A 21,178-nucleotide genomic window follows, 5' to 3' on the forward strand; every position below is an offset into this window, starting at 1 on the left:
GGGGCGCACTGCCACATAATTATTTCAGATATAAATTTTATTTATCGAATTTAGTTTAAAAACGATTATAGGTATGAATTTATGGGTATTTATATATATATATAATATATATTATATTACGAAAATAATTCATAAATGCATCAGTATTTTTCAATACAAATTAAGCAACATAATAATATACTAAGAGTCCTCAGTTAGAACGCCTCTGTGCATGGTGGCAAGGCAACGAAATAACGGCGAGTTCGCGCGGACATTGTTTTGTTGAAAAAAACCAAATGACGATTTTGTCGACAAACATACAAATATACACACGAGCTCGCATACATATTGACGCCAAATTTTGCGCATCGTCGCGGAGTTGACAAAATTTGTTTCAATCGACAATTTTGCGACAATGTCGATCGGCTATGTTGTCTCGTTTGTCCTTTTTGCAGTGGTTTGCTATTGAAAGTTGATTTATGCTCTTTTGAAATATTGCGATTACCAATTGGGCTGCATTTTCATAGCGTCGTATTTAGATAAAATGGGCTAAATCGAAAAACTATGAAACAATGATAATAAGTAAACATATAAAAGTACTATATGGACTGTGCTTAGAATATATAGAAGTAGTTAATGATTTCATATGAATGTCAATTTGATATAAATTTTATAATTTAATGCCATAAATAGTGCATAATATGAAAAAATATAAATATTATTTAAACTCGAATAGGTCATGTTGCCAATTCTCCATTCTGAAGTGAACATCAGACAAATTCTTCAATTTCTGATTTTTAGCAAATGTTGTGAGGAAGCAGCTTGTGGACATACAAATGCGAGGGGGATGGTAGGATTTTCAGTGGTGGCTGTCAAACTGTAAAATTGAATTTTTCTCGTTTTACTCAATTTCATTCATTTATTTCGCATATGCGTAGGAATTCTATATGAAAACCAAATGTGGCTTACCAGGCGCACAGAAAAAATAGCGCGGCGCAGAGTTATGAACGAGCGCACTTTGCTTTGAAGCAGACGCACGTTCCTTATGAATGAATTTGTTGTCGTTGTAATATGAAATACTTAGAAAATAAGCCGCGAGTTCGCTTGAATATTATTGGCCGATGATGGTGCGTCTACGTTTTTTTGTCACTTGCGCGAATGTTTGATTTTTTGCGAAAGACATATTGAGGGACATACATATGTACATATGTGTACATATATGCAAATATATTTGGACATGCGAATGAAGGAAGGCAATTTCAAGAATATTCACATATAGACATATGAACATTGAAGCAAGTAAACAACAATAGCCGTTTGAGTTCACAGATTAGACATAAGAGTTTGAATATTGTTTGTGGTGCTGCTTGTATAGCAGACTTCTTTATTGCAACGTGAAATATTTTGCCTAAGTTCAAATCCAATCATATATTATATAGTCCTTTTTATTTTTATAACCCTTTTTTATGAATTGATATTTGAATTCTATTTTAATATTATTTCCCTGATTATTAAATTTTCCTGTCAGAAGTCAATTTCTTTCGTTTTTATTATTTCAATTTTTGTTTATGCGCATATCAAAGAACATCTGTGCATATGTATGTATGTACATTTTGCTTATAGAGTGGTGTAGTTCGTTGCGTAAATTGACAGCTGTGGTGACATTTTATTTTCGAACTTGCGCGTTTTCGATGTTCCTTCTTAGCAATTAACATTTTAGTACTGCTAACATTTGCTCCTTCTCTACTCATCAACATTCTCTGGCAAAATGTATACTATACATACATATGCAGAGATGTTCTTTGATATGCGCATAAACAAAAATTAAAGTAATAAAATGGAGAATGATTGACTTATGAAAAGAAAATGTAAATAATGAGGGAAATAATAATGAAATTAGAATTCAAATATCATTTAATAAAAAAGGGTTATAAAAATAAAAAAAGAGTATAAAAAAATATCTAATAGGATTTGAACTTAGGCAAAATATTTCACGTTGTAATAATGAAGTGTGCTATGAAAGCAACACCACAGACAATATTCCAGCAAAATTGTCTAATCTGTGAACTCAAACAGCTATTGCTGTTTACTTTCTTCAAATGTTCATAGGTCTATATGTGAATATTCTTGAAATTGCCTTAATTCATTCGCATGTCCAAATATATTTGCATATATGTACACATATGTACATATAGATATGTATGTCCCTCAATATGTCTTTCGCAAAAAATCAAACATTCGCCCAAGTGACAAAAAAACGTAGACGCACCACCATCGGCCAATAATATTCAAGCGAACTCCCACCATATTTTCTAGGTATTCCATATTACAACGACAACAAATTCATTCATAAGGAACGTGCGTGTGCTTCAAAGCAAAGTTCGTTCGTTCATAACTCTGTGCCGCGCTATTTTTTTTGTGCGCCTGGTAAACCACATTTGGTTTTCATATAGAATTCCTACCGCAAATGCGAAATTAAGTTTATAAAATGAATGAATGAAATTGAATTTGAATGTCTTCAGTAAAATTGAAGAATCAGCAAAATTTCAATTTTACAATTTGTATCACTGAAAATCCTACATCCCCCTCGCATTTGTATGTTGCCGACAAGCTGCTTCCACACAACATTTGCTAAAAATAAAAAATTGAAGAATTTGTCTGGTGTTCCCTTCAGAAAGGAGGATTGGCAACATGACCTCTTAGCGAGTTAAATTAATATTTTAATTTTGTTCATATTATGCACTATATATAGCATTAAATTAAAAAATTTATATAAAATTGACATGTATATGAAATCATTAACTACTTCTATATACTCTAAGCACACTCCATATAGTACTTTTATATGTTTACTTATTATCATTATTTCATAGTTTGTCGATTTAGCCCATTTTATCTAAATACGACGCTATGAAAATGCAGCCCAATCGGTAATCGCAATATTTCAAAAGAGCATAAGTCAATTTTCAACAGCAAAGCCCTGCAAAAAGGACAAACGAGACAACATAGCCGATCGACATTGTCGCAAAATTGTCGATTGAAACAAATTTTGTCAACTCCGCCACGATGCGCAAAATTCGGCGTCAATATGTATGCGAGCTCAAATGTATATATGTATGTTTGTCGACAAAATCGTCATTTGGTTACTTTCAACAACACAATGTCTGCGCGAACTCGCCGTTATTTCGTTGGCTTGCCACTATACACAGAGGCGTTCTAACTGAGGACTCTTAGTATATTATTATGTTGCTTAATTTGTATTGAAAAATACTGATGCATTTATGAATTATTTTCGTACTATAATATATATTATATATATATATAAATACACATAAATTCATACCTATAATCGTTTTTAAACTAAATTCGATAAATAAACTATATATCTGATTATGTGCCAGTGCGCCCCAATCCCTCCTTGCCTGCGATCGTTCAACTCGCAAAAGGCAAAAAGTGTGGACAAAAGTCATTGCTTGTGCGGGGCAAGAAGCAAGCATCTGCGTACGTGTATTTAAGAATGAATGTGTGATTATCACATTTGTGTAAATACGCATAAATAAGGGAATATGCAATAAACCCAAATAATGAACATATTTTCCTGAAATATTTTAATTATCTCTGAAAGTAAAATATGCTATTTAAGTAATTGAATTGAGATATGTTAATTAATTACAATTAATAAAATAAAAAAATTAAATAAAATTTTAATTTATGTATTTTACCAATCGAACGTATATGCTCGTATTCGGATTGAGCTTAACTCCTTCACGCTTACGACCTAAGCCACTATATATAAGAAAACGCGACCGCTTAGCCACAGTTTTATTATTATCATTTGTTTAATAAGTATATTGCTCACGCAACGCACATACATAAGTTGGAAAAATTGCCTATTAAATGTTTATTTTATTATAAATTCTGGGGTTTTCACCCGTAATACAGATTTTTAATTCAGAAGGCTTTTCATAATTATAAATTTGTCATATCATAGAAATTGAAAACATAAATCTAAATAGGTATGCGCACCGATTTTTCATTTAGAAATACTCGTTGTGTATATTTATAGCATTTCGCACATTGCGTGGTGTATTTTTCTTTTTCGAAGTTATATTTTTCGATGTTCCCTCATCTGGAACTACAAATTAGTACTCAAAAAGATTTCATTTAACATTTGCTCCTTCTCTATTCATTTACGTTCTCTGATAAAAGGGAATATATTTCAAATGGCATATCAATATGCCCAGTTTTGCTCACATATTATATTCTCCTCAATATTCGTCGGTTAGTTATGTTAAGAGAGCGTATGTGTACAGATTCACCGCTGTTATAGAAGCGAAAACTGTTATTTGTTTCTCGTGCATCTGTGGTGAACTCCTTGATAAATTCCTACAAATTGTTCGCTGTCGAACTTGCACCAGAGAATGTTGATGAGTAGAGAAGGAGCAAATGTTAAATGAAAACTTTTTGAGTACTAATTTGTAATTCCACAAGAGGGAACATCGAAAAGTATAACTTCGAAAAAGAAAAATACACCACACAATATGCGAAATGCTATAAATAGACACAACGAATATTCCTATATGAAAAATCGTTGCGCATACCTATTTAGATTTATGTTTTCAATTTCTATGATATGACAAATTTATAATTATGAAAAACCTTTTGAATTAAAAATCTGTATTACCGGTAAAAACCCCAGAATTCATAATAAAATAAACATTTAATAAGCTAGTTTTCTAACTTATGTATGTGCGTTGCGTAAGCGATATACTTATTAAACAAATGATAATAATAAAACGGTGGCTAAGCGGCCACGTTTCCACTTTTGTGGTGACTTAGGTCGTAAGCGTGAAGGAGTTAAGCTCATTCCGAATACGAGCATACACGTTCGAATCGTAAAATACTTAAAATTAAAATTGTATTTAATTTTTTTATTTTATTAATTGGAATCTAAGCATATCATAATTCAATTACTTTAATAGCATATTTTACTTCCTGATATAATTAAAATATATCAGGAGAATATGTTCATATGTTTAGGTTTATTGAATATTTCCTTATTATGCGTATTTACACAAATGTGATAATCACACATTCATTCTTAAATACACGTACGCTGATGCTTGCTTCTTCTTGCCCCGCACAAGCAATGACTTTTGTCCACACTTTTTGCTTTTTGCGAGTTGAACGATCGCAGGCAAGGAGGGATTGAGGCGCACTGCCACATAATTATTTCAGATATAAATTTTATTTATCGAATTTAGTTTAAAAACGATTATAGGTATGAGTTTATGGGTATTTATATATATATATAATATATATTATATTACGAAAATAATTCATAAATGCATCAGTATGTTTCAATACAAATTAAGCAACATAATAATATACTAAGAGTCCTCAGTTAGAACGCCTCTGTGCATGGTGGCAAGGCAACGAAATAACGGCGAGTTCGCGCGGACATTGTTTTGTTGAAAAAAACCAAATGACGATTTTGTCGACAAACATACAAATATACACACGAGCTCGCATACATATTGACGCCGAATTTTGCGCATCGTGGCGGAGTTGACAAAATTTGTTTGAATCGACAATGTCGGTCGGCTATGTTGTCTCGTTTGTCCTTTTTGCAGTGGTTTGCTATTGAAAGTTGACTTATGCTCTTTTGAAATATTGCGATTACCGATTGGGCTGCATTTTCATAGCGTCGTATTTAGATAAAATGGGCTAAATCGACAAACTATGAAATAATGATAATAAGTAAACATATAAAAGTACTATATGGACTGTGCTTAGAATATATAGAAGTAGTTAATGATTTCATATGAATGGCAATTTAATATAAATTTTGTAATTTAATGCCATAAATAGTGCATAATATGCAAAAATATAAATATTATTTAAACTCGCTAAGAGGTCATGTTGCCAATTCTCCTCTTTGAAGTGAACATCAGACAAATTCTTCAATTTCTGATTTTTAGCAAATGTTATGAGGAAGCAGCTTGTGGGCAACATACAAACGCAATGGGGATGGTAAGTAGGATTTTCAGTGATACAAATTGTAAAATTGAAATTTTGCTGATTCTTCAATTTTACTGAAGACATTCAAATTCAATTTCATTCATATCGCGCATTTGCGATAGGAATTCTATATGAAAACCAAATGTGGTTTACCAGGCGCACAGAAAATATAGCGCGGCGCAGAGTTATGAACGAGCGCACTTTGCTTTGAAGCAGACGCACGTTCCTTATAAATAAATTTGTTGTCGTTGTAATATAAAATACTTAGAAAATATGCCGCGAGTTCGCTTGAATATTATTGGCCGATGATGGTGCGTCTACGTTTTTTTTGTCACTTGCGCGAGTGTTAGATTTTTTGCGAAAGACATATTGATGGACATACATATGTACATATGTGTACATATATGCAAATATATTTGAGGTCAATTACTTTCGTTTTTATTATTTCAATTTTTGTTTATGCGCATACCAATGAACATCTGTGCATATGTATGTATATACATTTTGCTTATAGAGTGGTGTAGTTCGTTGCGTAAATTGAAAGCTGTGGTGACATTTTATTTTCGAACTTGCGCGTTTTCGATGTTCCTTCTTAGCAATTAACATTTTAGTACTGCTAACATTTGCTCCTTCTCTACTCATTAACATTCTCTGCTTGCACCTTCTCATTGTTTTAAGTTCTCTGTTTCAACATGGCAAAATATAAATTATCTCGATACTCCGATTAGGAAATTATTCTAGCCTGATTAGAAAAAACACTCTTTGCTTAGAAAGCATGTATCCAATTGCACGTACACTCGTCCATGCGCGACACAATACACATAATTGGATGATACTCACATCCTTAAGCGATTGACCGTTCCCCCGAGCACTCAGAATAATTACCCACATTCCCAAATACAATTCAACAATAAAGTTTAGGGATTACCATACTCCCAATGCGATACAGTGCCTCATCTTACAAAAAACAAAGGTCGCACTTATCCCATCTATCTAAGCGCTCATCACATGGGTAGTTTATGGCAAACACTTTTAAAAATTGCAAATCATACTTCAAAAAAGTGGGTAAAAATCATAAATCTTACTCTCGCAAGATCCCTCTTCAAATGTTTTCAAAGGAGCACCCATTCTGGCCATATCTGAGCCAGGTGTGGAGTCGCTATCCTTACTTAGTCATAATAAATAAATAGTAAATAACCGCCAATAAAAATTATAAACACAAAAACTCATATACTATTACTATAATAACAAGTCGTCAAAATAACGAATCAATAAACACGCAAAATAAATTTGCTTACATTAAGCATTAATATCTATGGTACTTTAAAATCGATTTAAACCAAAATCTTACACTTAATATTCTGCGCCCTCGGCTACTCTACCAGCAGCATGCCGAAATACTTTCAACATTTACAGCCAATATGGGTAATACTAGGCAAAATATTTGCCTAGGGGGCCCAGGATGTTTAAATGAGCTAAGTCTCAGTAAATAAACACTCCGCAAAAAATTGGCGCACCCTAATGTAACGCACCACACCTGAAAACACTCACAGACGCACCACACCACACTCAACTTTTGAGAACATTACACATGATGACACACCACACAGCAACTTAACAAAAAGGACGGGATCATCGCACACACTTCATTCGAATATACACGTCAGTCAACACGCTTCCTGCTTGCTGTCTTTATTCGTTTTTCCGCCAACCATAATCCTGCGCGCTACATCCAATTCGCTTATCGTCTACGGGCCTGAGTCAACTTCCCGAGCACCCGCCTAAATCGACTCCCTTTTTTAATAATTTTGCCAACGGTGAGTGAAGGTAAAATTAACTTATTAGTTACTTAAACACAATGCATTACATTAATTTTTTTTGTATTGTATAGAAAATCTTATTTTATTTTATACAATTAATTATTCCGCCATGCTCAGCCACGCTAATGCGACACCTAATTAGAAAATTAATGCGGGCTAAAGGGTTGAAGTCGGGATTGCCGCAAATATGTATTTAATGGACTGCTTCAGTTCAATCCGATTTCTGGGTTTGATTTTGTTCACCTCTTGCTTGACATAACCCGATAAGAAAAGACCATGCGGTCGCAAATTTTCTTATACATACAAATAATTATGTGTGCGTGTAAACAAATATGAAAGTACCCATTATAATTATTAATTTGTCTACATGCAACATATGTATAGAAATATGTACAGTCATTGTTTCATGGGAAATCAGAACCATACACACTTTTACAAACATACATCGCATATGGCAAGTGCAAAATCAACCCCTATTCATACACAACGTGGCATGTAAATGGAAACAAAGTCAACAAGTCATGTGCATATAAACGGGCAAATGTTTGTACAAAAAATTCGAATATTATATTTACATACGTACTTACGTAAATTTTTTGACAAATACAGTCAATACCGGTAAGTGCCAAAACCAAAGATGCAGATTTTTGGTGCTTTGTAGAGGGAGTGGTACTTAACCGGGGTTTACTGTATACATAAATCAAAGGAATATTAAATATTTTCTTTAAAAAGTTTCTTGAATTGTAAACCGACAAGTATACTATGTTGTCACTTTTATTCTAAAATATTTTAATACTCATATTTGCGGGTTTGCAACTTTTCTCTTCTAGAGGGAACATCAGAAATTTGTTCAATTTATGATTTTTAGCTTTTGCTATCGTCGGGAAAAGACGCTTATTGGCAAAAGCATGCTCGGGGAGATGTGAGGTTATTTGTTTTTATGAATGAAGCGAGGTTGCTTGTTGAAAGTACGCCTGCGTTCATGCATGAAAATGTTGTTGTTGTGTAATTTACTATAAATTTGGCCTTCGGCTATTTGGCTGACATATAGACTTGTGACGATTGTTGTTTTTGTAGAACAATGTTTGTAGCTTTTGCGGGTGACATATTTACATGTGTACGCATATACATATGTTGGTTAGTTTGTGTATGCATTATTTGTTTGACAATTTTATATATACATATATATCTGTACATTTAAATCAATGAGCGCACATATAGTGTATTGATAAGTGATAAAATCATGATTTGAATTTCTGAATGCATACATTCAAATGCCCTTGTGCAGATAGACATACATATGATTAAATATGATTAATATGATAAAAGATATACATATACATACATATATTGCAATAAATTTAATCTCTATTATTAAAATACAAAATATTTATTAGGAAAGTATATTATGTAAAAACTAAATAAAATCATTAAATTCCAAAATTGAATATAAATATTATTTTGAAAATTACATAATTTAATTAGAGTCTTATCAGTCATGCATGCATAAAAATTAGCATAATGAAATTCATATCAATATACATAAATGATTGCATATAAACTTATAAAACAATATAAGCCAAAAGGCTAACATTAGGCTGTAATATCAATGCAAACTTCTGAGCATAATTTACATTCATTACTCAGCTTTTTCACGCGCCACTGTTAAAATTTCTCCTTTCGAGCTAGCTAAAGTGAAATCCACTATTAAAATCTTGTTAGGTTTTGACAATTCACACGCTGATCTGCAATTGAACTTTCTCTATGATATACATATGTACGTTTTCTGCTCAATTCTCCAAAAGTTTTACCAGAGAACGTAAATGAATAGAGAAGGAGCAAATGTTAGCTGTACTAAAATGTTAATTACGATGAGGGTACATCGAAAACGCACAAGTTCGAAAATAATATTTCACCATCCTGTCAATTTACGCAACGAACTACACCACTCTCTAAGTAAAATGGATATATGTACATACGTATGCACAGATGTTCTTTGGTATGCGTATAAACAAAAATTGAAATAATAAAAACGAAAGAAATTGACTTCTGACAATAAAATATAAATAATGAGGAAAATAATATGAAAATAGAATTAAAATATCATTTAATAAATAAGGGTTATAAAAATAAAAAAAAGAGTATAAAAAAATATCTGATAGGATTTGAATTTAGGCAAAATATTTCACGTTGCAATAAGGAAGTGTGCTATACAAGCAGCACCACCACAGGCGATATTCTAGCTACTTTGTCTAATCTGTGAACTCAAACAACTATTATTGTTTACTTTCTTCAAATGTTCATATGTCCATATGTGAATATTCTTGAAATTGCCTTTTTCCATTCGCATGCCTAAATATATTTGCATATATGTACACATATGTACATATGTATGTATGTCCCTCAAAATGTCTTCCGCAAAAAATCAAACATTGGCGCAAGTGACAAAAAACGTAGACGCCATCATCGCCCAATAATACTCAAGCGAACTCGCGGCATATTTTTTAAGTATTTCATATTACAACGACAACAAATTCATTCATAAGGAACGTGCGTCTGCTTCAAAGCAAAGTGCGTTCGTTCATAACTCTGCGCCACGCTATTTTTTCTGTGCGCCAGTTATGTGTACACTATCATCCCAACCAGACACCACACAACAAAATATTGTAAATTGGACAAAATAAAAGATTAAAGAAAAACAAGTAAACATTACAAAAAATAAGATAACAAGTAGAGATAAAGAACATAATGCAAATGCATACAAACATGTTTTGGTCCTTATGTTTGACTGTATTGATAACCCAGACATTATCGGGTAAACCACACAATCATGTTTGTTTGCATTCAATAGAAAATAAGATTACATTTAACAAATATTGTATTTCATAAGCAAATAGAAAAACAAAGAAATAGATTAAGAAAATTGTAATCACTTTAGTAGTTATATAAGCAGAACATAATTTGAAAAAGAAACTGAATAAAATATAATGTCACAGAAGTAACATCGTCGGCATTTTTATTTTTCCTCCGCTCGAACAACCAAAACTGGCGCAGTCGGTAAAATCAAACTGCAAAGTTAAGCGATACTAAAAACTGAAGTTTTTTAAGTTACGTAAGCATTAGCAACGGGAAGCAAATCCTGAGATTAGTTCCCATTTTATAGATCTCTTATATTGTATATATATAAATATATAAATCGGTCGGCACAGATAGCCAAGTTTAAGAAACTTAAGTTTCTACACAAGTTATCTGGAACGTCGGAGAGCGACTCCGAGGATTACAATTTGTGAAGGCGAAGAATAGCTTATTCCGCCCATCAACATTACCAGGAAAAGTGGGATTAAAGATTAATGCCCCACACACAGAAGACGCAGAGAGAGCGAAGTGCACCAATCATCATAATGTATCAAAAGAGGATACATCAGCAATGAATCCAGGCGAGCAGCAACCACTTCAGATGACAGGATCGCAAATTTTGAAGGAAGCTTCAAGAGTCATGGACTTTGACGGCAGAGATTTATCATCGTTCATCAGGGAAGTTGACATGATGCTTCCTTTATTCAACCCCAACCCATCAATGTTGGAATTTGAAACACAGCGACACGTCAAAACAAAAATTAAAGGAGAAGCAGCAAGTGTCAGCCGGCCTTTGGGACCTACACCAACATGGCAGCAAATGAGAGAATAACTCATAAAGAATTTTGGAGTAAAGGAGTCGTACCACACCCTTTACAATCAGGCGATTGTACTACGAAACTATAACGTAAGTCAATATTTTCAAAATTTAAAAGATATTTTAGATAAACTAAATTTAAAACATGAATTCGATAGGATAAAGCCTATAGAATTTTCTTCAATTAACAACGAAAGTTTAATTCTAAAAACATTTTTAAATGGGATACACCCCAACTTAAGCAGTGTAATGATTAGTAGAAATATAAGCACCATTAGAGAGGCTTTTAGCGTTCTTCAAGAAACAGGTTTGCTAATACAATTTGATAAAAGACAAAACAATTATCAAAGAAATAATTATAGAAATTTTTCAAATAGAAATTCTTTGGCTCACAATTTTGGCAATTTCAATAATAAACAGTATATGCAAAATTCCAATAATTTTCAATTTGGACAAAATCAGCAGAGATAATTTCGTAACAATTCTAACCAAACTGACAATTATCAACAATTTAACTTTGGACAAAGTAGACAAAATAGTTCTGAGCAATTTAGCTTTGGACAAAATAGGCAAAATAATTCTCAACAATCTAGAAGATATAATTCAGTCCAAAAGAGACAAAACCCCCCCGAACCGATGGAAATAGATCACGTTCAAGAACAAGCAAATAGAAGTGACCATAAAAAATTCAAAAATTATATGTCTTATTGGCACAGGGTCTACAACATCATTATTGAAATATAATGTGTTAAAAGATTATGAATGCATTGAGCTTGATAAACCAATACACTTTAGCACCATTAAGGAAAATTTTTCCCTAAATAAAGAGGGTTCACCCCAACCCCAAACGAATTCAATGAAAAAAGTTATATACATTGGAAACTAACCAACATAAAAAATAATAACTTTGATGCTATAATAGGACAGAATATTTTAAAACCTATTAAAGCAATAATTAATTTAGAAAAGGAGTATGTAGAAATAAACGGCAACAAAATTAAATTTATAAACTCATGCCCTTACAATTACGAAAATATTAGTATACTTACAGAATGTAAAGAAAATTTGCTAGATATTTTATCAAATAGTGACATGAATGAAGAAGAAAAGCAAAAATTAGAATACAATCTAAAATCAAATAGCGATTTATTTTTCCAAGAAGGTAAAAACCTTTCTCATACTCATGAAATTCAGCATGAAATTGTTACAAAAACAAGTAGACCAACTTATAATAAAATGTATAGATATCCCCAAATTCATGAAGAAGAAATTAGTAGACAGATGAACGAGATGTTTCGCCAAGGTATAATTAAAGAAAGTAATTCCCCGAACAACTCGCCTCTTTGGATTGTACCGAAAAAGCAAGACAATTCAATGAAGAACAAATGGAGAATAGTTATTGACTACAGGAAGCTAAACGAAGTCACTATAGATGACAAATTTCCAATACCCCATATAGAAACAATACTCAGCAAACTTGGAAGAGCTCAGTATTTTACAACATTAGATCTTGCTAAAGGCTTTCATCAGGTATTAATAAAAGAAGAAGATAGACCAAAAACAGCTTTCTCTATTCTTTACATACTAAATAATATAACAAAAATCTCGCGAACATATTCACATCTACATTACTACACCCTATCTAATGAAATTGAAATCTTGAGGGGTAAAATCAAAACATTAATCCCAAGAAAAGAAGTTAGTAGAAACAAGTAAGAAAGGGCTAAGTTCGGATGTAACCGATTATTTTATACTCTCGCAAAATCAAATAGTATACTCGTTTGAGATTTCCTTGTGGATTGACTGATATTATCGGTAGAAGGTCAACTATAGGCACTGGGGTCCACATATTTAGTACTTAGGGGCTTAAACAGTTTTGGTTCGATTTAGACAATTTTTGGTCACAAGGTGGCATAATTTAATCGCATTATTCACGCAAAGTTTTATCCCGATACAGTCATTGTTGCCTGATTTGCATAGTGGAAAGTGAAAGAATCAGATGGAATTTAAAATGGTGTTATATGGGAAGTAGGCGTGGTTGTAGTCCCATTTTCGCACTATGACATAGAAACATGAAAAGAACGTTATGCACCGAATTTGGTTGAAATCGGTTAAGCAGATCTCAAGATATGGGTTTTCACCTAAAAGTGGGCTGTGCAACGCCCACTGTCTAATTTTGAACGCGGTTCCTATAAAGTCATCTCATACCATCCCAAAGATAAAATTTAATGTCTCTGGCGTGTTTAGTGCTTGATTTATCGCGCTTTTAGTAGTTTTTAACAGTACCGTTATATGGGGAGTGGGCGGAGTTGCCACCCGATTTCAATTATTTTCACACCGTCAATAGAAGTGCTAAAACATTTGCTTCCAGTGAATTTAGTTATTATAGCATTAGCGGTTTAGGAGATATGCACATTAAACCTATTAGAGGCGGGACCACACCCACACAAAAAAAAAAATTTAACTGCAGATGCCCCTCCCTAATGTGATCCTGTGTACCAATAACAGTCTTGTATCTTATTGCGGAGCTTAGTTATGGCAATTTATTTGTTTTTTATTAATGGCGTTTTGTGGGCGTGGCAGTGGTTCGATTACGCCAATCTGCAATACCAACCGTCTCACGGTACCAAGAAACATCTCTACCAAGTTTCATAAAGATATCCCAATTTTTACTCAAGTAAGAGCTTGCACGGACGGACGGACGAACGGACGGACGGACAGACAGTCACCCGGATTTCAACTCGTCTCTTCATCCTGATCATTTATATATATATAACCCTATATCTAACTCGATTAGTTTTAGGTGATACAAACAACCGTTAGGTGAACAAAACTATTATACTCTGTAGCAACAGGTTGCGAGAGTATAAAAAGAGAGGTTTAATTAACGGTATAGGTTCTGTACATAAATTGCTATTTGGAGCGATGGATGATGGAGATAGAATAGATATTGAAAATCACCTTAAGAAACTAGATGAAAATTTACATAATTCAATTACATCTCTCAACCACCAAATAAAAATTAATAATTTCTTTTCGAACACGTTCACAAAATTAAAACAAATTATTGAAGACGAAAGAAAGAATTCTTTAATGTATCAAGAGAGAACAGACAAAATATTGATTCTTCATGAACAAACAATAAAGATAAACATTCTCAAAGACGCAGTAAACCAGATTCAGGAAAACATTATTTCAGCAATAAGTGGTATTTTTCACCCAAGCATTTTAACAAATGAAGAAATTTATAATTACAACATAGACCTCAACAAACTTCAATATATAAAATTATGCGCCTTGGAATAGGTATAAAGGAAATTTGTTAATGTTCGTGGTCAAAATCCCAAAAGAATTTCAATCGGTACAATTTAAAACTATTATTCCTATACCAAATACAGCAGGCAAAGAAATAACAGCAGAAATTGAAAATGTTGTTGAATACAAAAATGTCACTTATAAATTCGAAGAAGCTAAAACACTCAATGAACTACAAATTTCTAAACATTGCATCTACTTATTAAATTGTGAACTTATCAAAAATAGCATTACAGAAATTTTTCAAATTGATGAAGAAACTATTTTAATAACAAGTAAGGAAGAGCTAAGTTCGGATGTAACCGAACATTTTATACTCTCGCAAAGTCAAATGGTATACTCGTTTGAGATTTCTTTGTGGATTGACTGATATTTTCGGTAGAAGGTCAACCATAGGCAATGGGGTCCATATATTTAGTACATAGGGGTTTGAAAAGTTTTGGTTCGATTTAGACAATTTTTGGCCGCAAGGTGGCATACTTTAATTGCATTATTCACGCAAAGTTTTACCCCGATATAATCATTGTTACCTGATTTGCATAGTAGAAAGTGAAAGAATCAGATGGAATTGAAAATGGTGTTACATGGGAAGTAAGCGTGGTTGTAGTCCGATTTCGCCCATTTTCGCACTATGACATAGAAACATGAAAAGAACGTTACGCACCGAATTTGGTTGAAATCGGTTGAGCAGATCTCAAGATATGGGTTTTCACCTAAAAGTGGGCTGTGCCACGCCCACTGTCTAATTTTGAACGCGGTTCCTATAAAGTCATCCTATGCCATCTCAGAGTTAAATTTAATGTCTCTGGCGTGTTTAGTGCTTGATTCATCGCGCTTTTAGTAGTTTTTAACAGTACCGTTGTATGGGGAGAGGGCGGAGTTGCCACCCGATTTCAACTATTTTCACACCGTAAATAGAAGTGCTAAAAACATTTGCTTCTAGTGAATTTTGTTATTATAGCATTAGCGGTTTAGGAGATATGCACATTAAATATATTAGAGGCGGGACCACGCCCACTTTTTAAAAAAAAAGTTTAACTGCAGATGCCCCTCCCTGATGTGATCATGTGTACCAAATAACAGTCTTGTATCTTATTGCGGAGCTTAGTTATGGCAAGTTATTTGTTTTTGATTAATGGAGTTTTGTGGGCGTGGCAGTGGTCCGATTACGCCCATCTGCAATACGAACCGTCTCACGGTACCAAGAAACATGTCTACCAAGTTGCATAAAGATATCTCAATTTTTACTCAAGTTAGAGCTTGCACGGACGGACGGACGGACAGACAGTCACCCGGATTTCAACTCGTCTCTTCATCCTGATCATTTATATATATATAACCCTATATCTAACTCGATTAGTTTTAGGTGATACAAACAACTGTTAGGTGAACAAAACTATTATACTCTGTAGCAACAGGTTGCGAGAGTATAAAAATGGAACGCTATGTAGTGAAATAACAATAACAGCAAGCGAACTATAACCAGAGAATGTTGATGATGAACTCATCAACATTCTCTGCTATAACAAAAGTGTTGCTCTATAACTACGCCAATTTCGAAGCAGTTCAAATTGAATACAGTGTGTAAAAAAATATAAAACCTAACACCAAAAGTTAACAATCGAAGAATTAAAACAAAGGAATAGTTCAAAAAAAAACTTCAGCTTTAGCCGCACACAAACCCCGTGCGAGCAATCAACAGTAGCGAAGCAATTAAACAACTATCAACACAAGCGAAGCAATTACACATGAATCAACAGAAGCAAAGGAATTATACCACCAATCAACAAACCCCTTTAGAGAAGGACGAAAAACTAGTAAGCTGGTAATTTAATATATATTAAATTTATAACAATAAAATTGTATTATTGTAATATTCCTAGTAACATAAAATATTTTAAGTATAAGTACTCAAATTAAAAAAAAAAATGTTATAAATCAAGGCTCGATCAACCATATAACAAATTTTTTGAAACCGCGATTCACCACCGCAAGGGGGACCCTCCGGTTTATAACATAAACTGAATTCTGCGATTCTGTACTTCAGACCCTCCAGAATAAAAGAGTTTCCTTTCCTAGAAAGGATCAAAAATTATAAAAAAAAGCATCTTGTGAATCAAGGCTCAATCAGACATACAATAAATATTTTGAAACCGCGATTCACCACCGCAAGGGGGACCCTCCGGTTTATAACATAAACTCATTTCTGCGATTCTGAACTCCAGACCCTCCAGAATAAAAGAGTTTCCTTTCCTAGAAAGGATCACAAAATTTATTGTAAAAAAAAGGGAACAGAGATTCCACAAATCTAGCCGAAAGTAATAACGTCAAAACAAATAAATATATAAGAAAATAAAACAAAAAATGTATGTATTTCCCAAACTTTGACAAAATAACAGACGCTTTACCAACTGACTCAGACAAATGTAGGTTAGATAAATCTTATTAAAATTTAAAAAAAGGATAAGGTAGAAACAAACAAGATAATAAGTAAAAGCACATTATTTATTATATACATATACTAGAAATATGTCAGGGGCATTACCAGTAGATTTGGATGTTGATAAACTAGAGAAAATAATTCGAAACTTAGGGAAAACTGAAAATCCTTCCAAAAATTATTTACTAAAGGATGACCCATCAAAAAAACATAAAATAAATTGTATGAGGGCAGTTTTTAAATACATAGGAAAAAACAAAATAGCAACAATTGAGGACTATTACAATAGGGATACAATAGTATCTGAAACAATAGCTATGATTAGGGTATGCGAAAGGGAAAGACGTTAAAACAATATAAAAAAAGGCATCCTGTCCTAGAAGAAAACATATTTTTAATGGGAAATAATTCAAGTACACTAAAATACGAAAGGCTGTACTATTGTAATCATTGCAAGGGCAACCATAGAACTGAAACTTGCCCATATTTAAAACATACAAAAACTAAAATAATAAAAAATGGCTTTAAATAGTGAGAACGAGAATCTTGTTGCTAGACTAATAACTGCAACAAATGCTTCTATTAGATTAGAGGTAGAGGAGTTGCGAAGGCAACTGCAGGACTTAACACAGTCATCTACAGTCGTTGATTATAAAATAGAAGTGATTGATCCACATATAAATTGTGATGAGTCACTTGTGGTGGTCAAGTCACTACCAGAATTTAATGTAAAACAAAATAAATACGTTCGCTGGAGGGAATCAGCCAATAACGCAATGAGTTTGTATGTAAGGGGCAGCCGTAGATATTTTGCGGCATTAACTATACTAAGAAATAAAATTACAAACGACGCTAACGACATTTAGGACAGGAGATTTTGCGACAGGGCAATTATAGAATACTATAATAAGGTTAATGAAAAATTAACTTTACTTATTAATAAAACGATAATGACTTACGGATCAGATAATGCCGTAACTAAAGAATTAAACGCAAAAAATAGGCGGGATGCGTTGCGTATATTTATAACAGGTCTAAATGGAAATTTAGCCAATATAATATTTTCATTATCACCAAGTGATTTGCCAAATGCGTTGGCAAAGGCACAAGAATTAGAATCGAATAATATGCGAGCAATTTTCGCATCACAATTCGGGAAAAATCCGAATTATTACAGACAACGTACTAACTTCAATAACGGAAATTTTAATAATAATTTACGGTTTCCACAAACCCAACTTCAAAAACAACCAAAGGCCCTTACAACAAAACATTCAGGCAAGACCTATCCCAATGGATGTCGATCCAAGTACTCGAATCCAAAATCGACCACATTATAATGTAAATAATACAAGTAATGTACAGAATACAAGAATACATACTACAGATAAACGACCATATGCCAGCGCACAAATAAGTAATCAACCACCAAATAAAACACAAAGGATAAATAATATTAAAGAGGATCATTTTTTAGATCAAAACTAACTCTGCCATATATTTTCTTACATGACAGGGTTAATGGCCAAAACTTTAAAATTTTAGTAGAAACGGGAGCAACAAGTTGCTATATGAAATCAGGAATTTATAAGAATAAAAACGAATTAAATATATATAAAAGAGTAAAAACAATTAATGGATTTTCGATAATACGATATTATCATTTTATTACTCTATTTGGTAAAAGGCAAATTTTTTACGAAATCGAAAATTTAGAAGCAGACTTTTTAATTGGATACAAATTCCTGAAAGAAATTAATGCAGTGATCAACTTGAAAGAAAAAAAGTTGATAATAAATAATGAAAAGGAAGAAGACATATTTAGCTTAGGAGATGAATCTGAGCAACATGATATTAAAGGAAATATAATTACTTTGGGAGCAGACACTCCTAAAGCGCCAGCTGAAGATTTATTCCAGCACAATGAATATATTAAAAATAAAAAATATAATGTGGAACAAAAAAGTTCTACAACACCAGCCGATGGTAATACCGGCAACAAAAGTAAAAAATTCAATTATAAAAAATATAATGTGGAACAAAAAAGTTCTACAACGCCAGCCGATGGTAATACCGGCAACAAAAGTAAAAAATTCAATTATAAAAAATATAATGTGGAACAAAAAAGTTCTACAACGCCAGCCGATGATAATACCGGCAATAAAAATAAAAAATATAATGTGGAACAAAAAAGTTCTACAACGCCAGCCGATGGTAATACCGGCAACAAAAGTAAAAAATTCAATTATAAAAAATATAATGTGGAACAAAAAAGTTCTACAACGCCAGCCGATGATAATACCGGCAATAAAAATAAAAAATATAATGTGGAACAAAAAAGTTCTACAACGCCAGCCGATGGTAATACCGGCAACAATAGTAAAAAATTCAATTATAAAAAATATAATGTGGAACAAAAAAGTTCTACAACGCCAGCCGATGATAATACCGGCAATAAAAATAAAAAATTTATTGTGGAGCAAAAAAGTTCTACAACGCCATTCGACGTACTTACCGACAATAAAGGAGATTATATAAACAAAATAAATTTAGAGGAAGAATTCTCTGAAGCACCAGCCGAAGGAAATACCGGCATAAATGAAGAAAGAATTAAATATTTGAAGGAAAAAATAAGAAATAAAATAAATTAAATACATTCTTCAATAAACATGAATTTACCGTTTCGAACGGATATTCGTGCGGAAATAAGAACCTCGGTAAATACTCCAATTTGGAGTAAACAGTATCAGTATCCTTTAGCATCAAATGCTTTTGTGAATAAAGAGATCGATAATCTTTTAAAAAACGAAGTTCTACGACCAAGTAAAAGTCCTTATAATTCTCCAATCTGGGTGGTACCAAAAAAGGGTATCAATGATGATGGCACAGCAAAATTAAGAATGGTAGTGGATTTCAAAAAACTAAATGAAATTACTATTTCGGATACATATCCGATACCAGATACAAATGTTATACTTTCAAATCTAGGAGGATCACAGTATTTCTCCACAATCGATCTAGAATCAGGATTTCACCAAATTTTAATGACTTGGTAACTGATAAGAAACCATTCGAAGTCCTTTATAATAAGGTCTCTCGTGATAATTTACCAGACAAACTTTTATTACCACAAACTAGGATGCTAGAAAGACAAAATAAAAACAGATTTAATAAAACATATTTATGTGGAGATGTTATAGGTATATGAAAAAATAATAGGGGAGAGAAATAAGCTAAATCCTAGATACAAGAAACAAGTAATAAAAGAAGATTTAGGGAATAAGGTTAAAATTAACATTATAGAATTAACAGAAATAGAATTGTACATAAAGATAATATTAAATCTTGAATATATATTTTCAGAAAATGATACCCTTAATATTTCTAATATTAATTGTTCAAACAATGACGGACATTGTGGACTATACAAGAGAAGATTATGTCTTATTAGAGGACGGAGACGTAGCTTTATACAATGACTATGGCGACATTTTTCACATTACTAATTTAACTTATTTTAGAGAACTTATAAATTCAGACAAAGGTTATAGTAATAAAAAATAAAGATATAATAACTTACATAGGAATAATGAAAATGAGGTAGCATATATTAATGATTTAGATACAGAACCAGAAATTAAAATTATCGAAACTTTATAAGAGCAAATACAAAATAAAGATACAAGATATAAGAGAGGGATAAATGAATTAGGGACACTATGGAAGTGAATAGCAGGAACACCAGATCATGACGATTTAGTGTTAATAAATAATAAGTTAAACGAACTAATTGAAAATAACAATAAACAATTCACAACAAACTCTGAAATTTTTAAAATAATCAATAACAGAAACAATTAAAAATGTAAACGAAAATTTAATAACGAATAACTGAACTACAAAATATGGTTCATACGATAGCTATGGCAA

General features: G+C 32.6%; 1 protein-coding gene and 1 pseudogene across 8 annotated transcripts in view; both read left to right on the forward strand.

The window, feature by feature from the left end:
* cGlr2 (cGAS-like receptor 2) overlaps nucleotides 1-21,178 on the forward strand; it is a 119,984-nt gene that overhangs the window by 9,666 nt on the left and 89,140 nt on the right. The window lies entirely within an intron of this gene.
* Nucleotides 14,419-16,699, forward strand: LOC138856893 (uncharacterized; annotated as a pseudogene).

Source organism: Bactrocera oleae, chromosome 4 (assembly GCF_042242935.1).
Source record: "Bactrocera oleae isolate idBacOlea1 chromosome 4, idBacOlea1, whole genome shotgun sequence".
NCBI classification, from domain to species: Eukaryota; Metazoa; Arthropoda; class Insecta; order Diptera; family Tephritidae; genus Bactrocera; species Bactrocera oleae.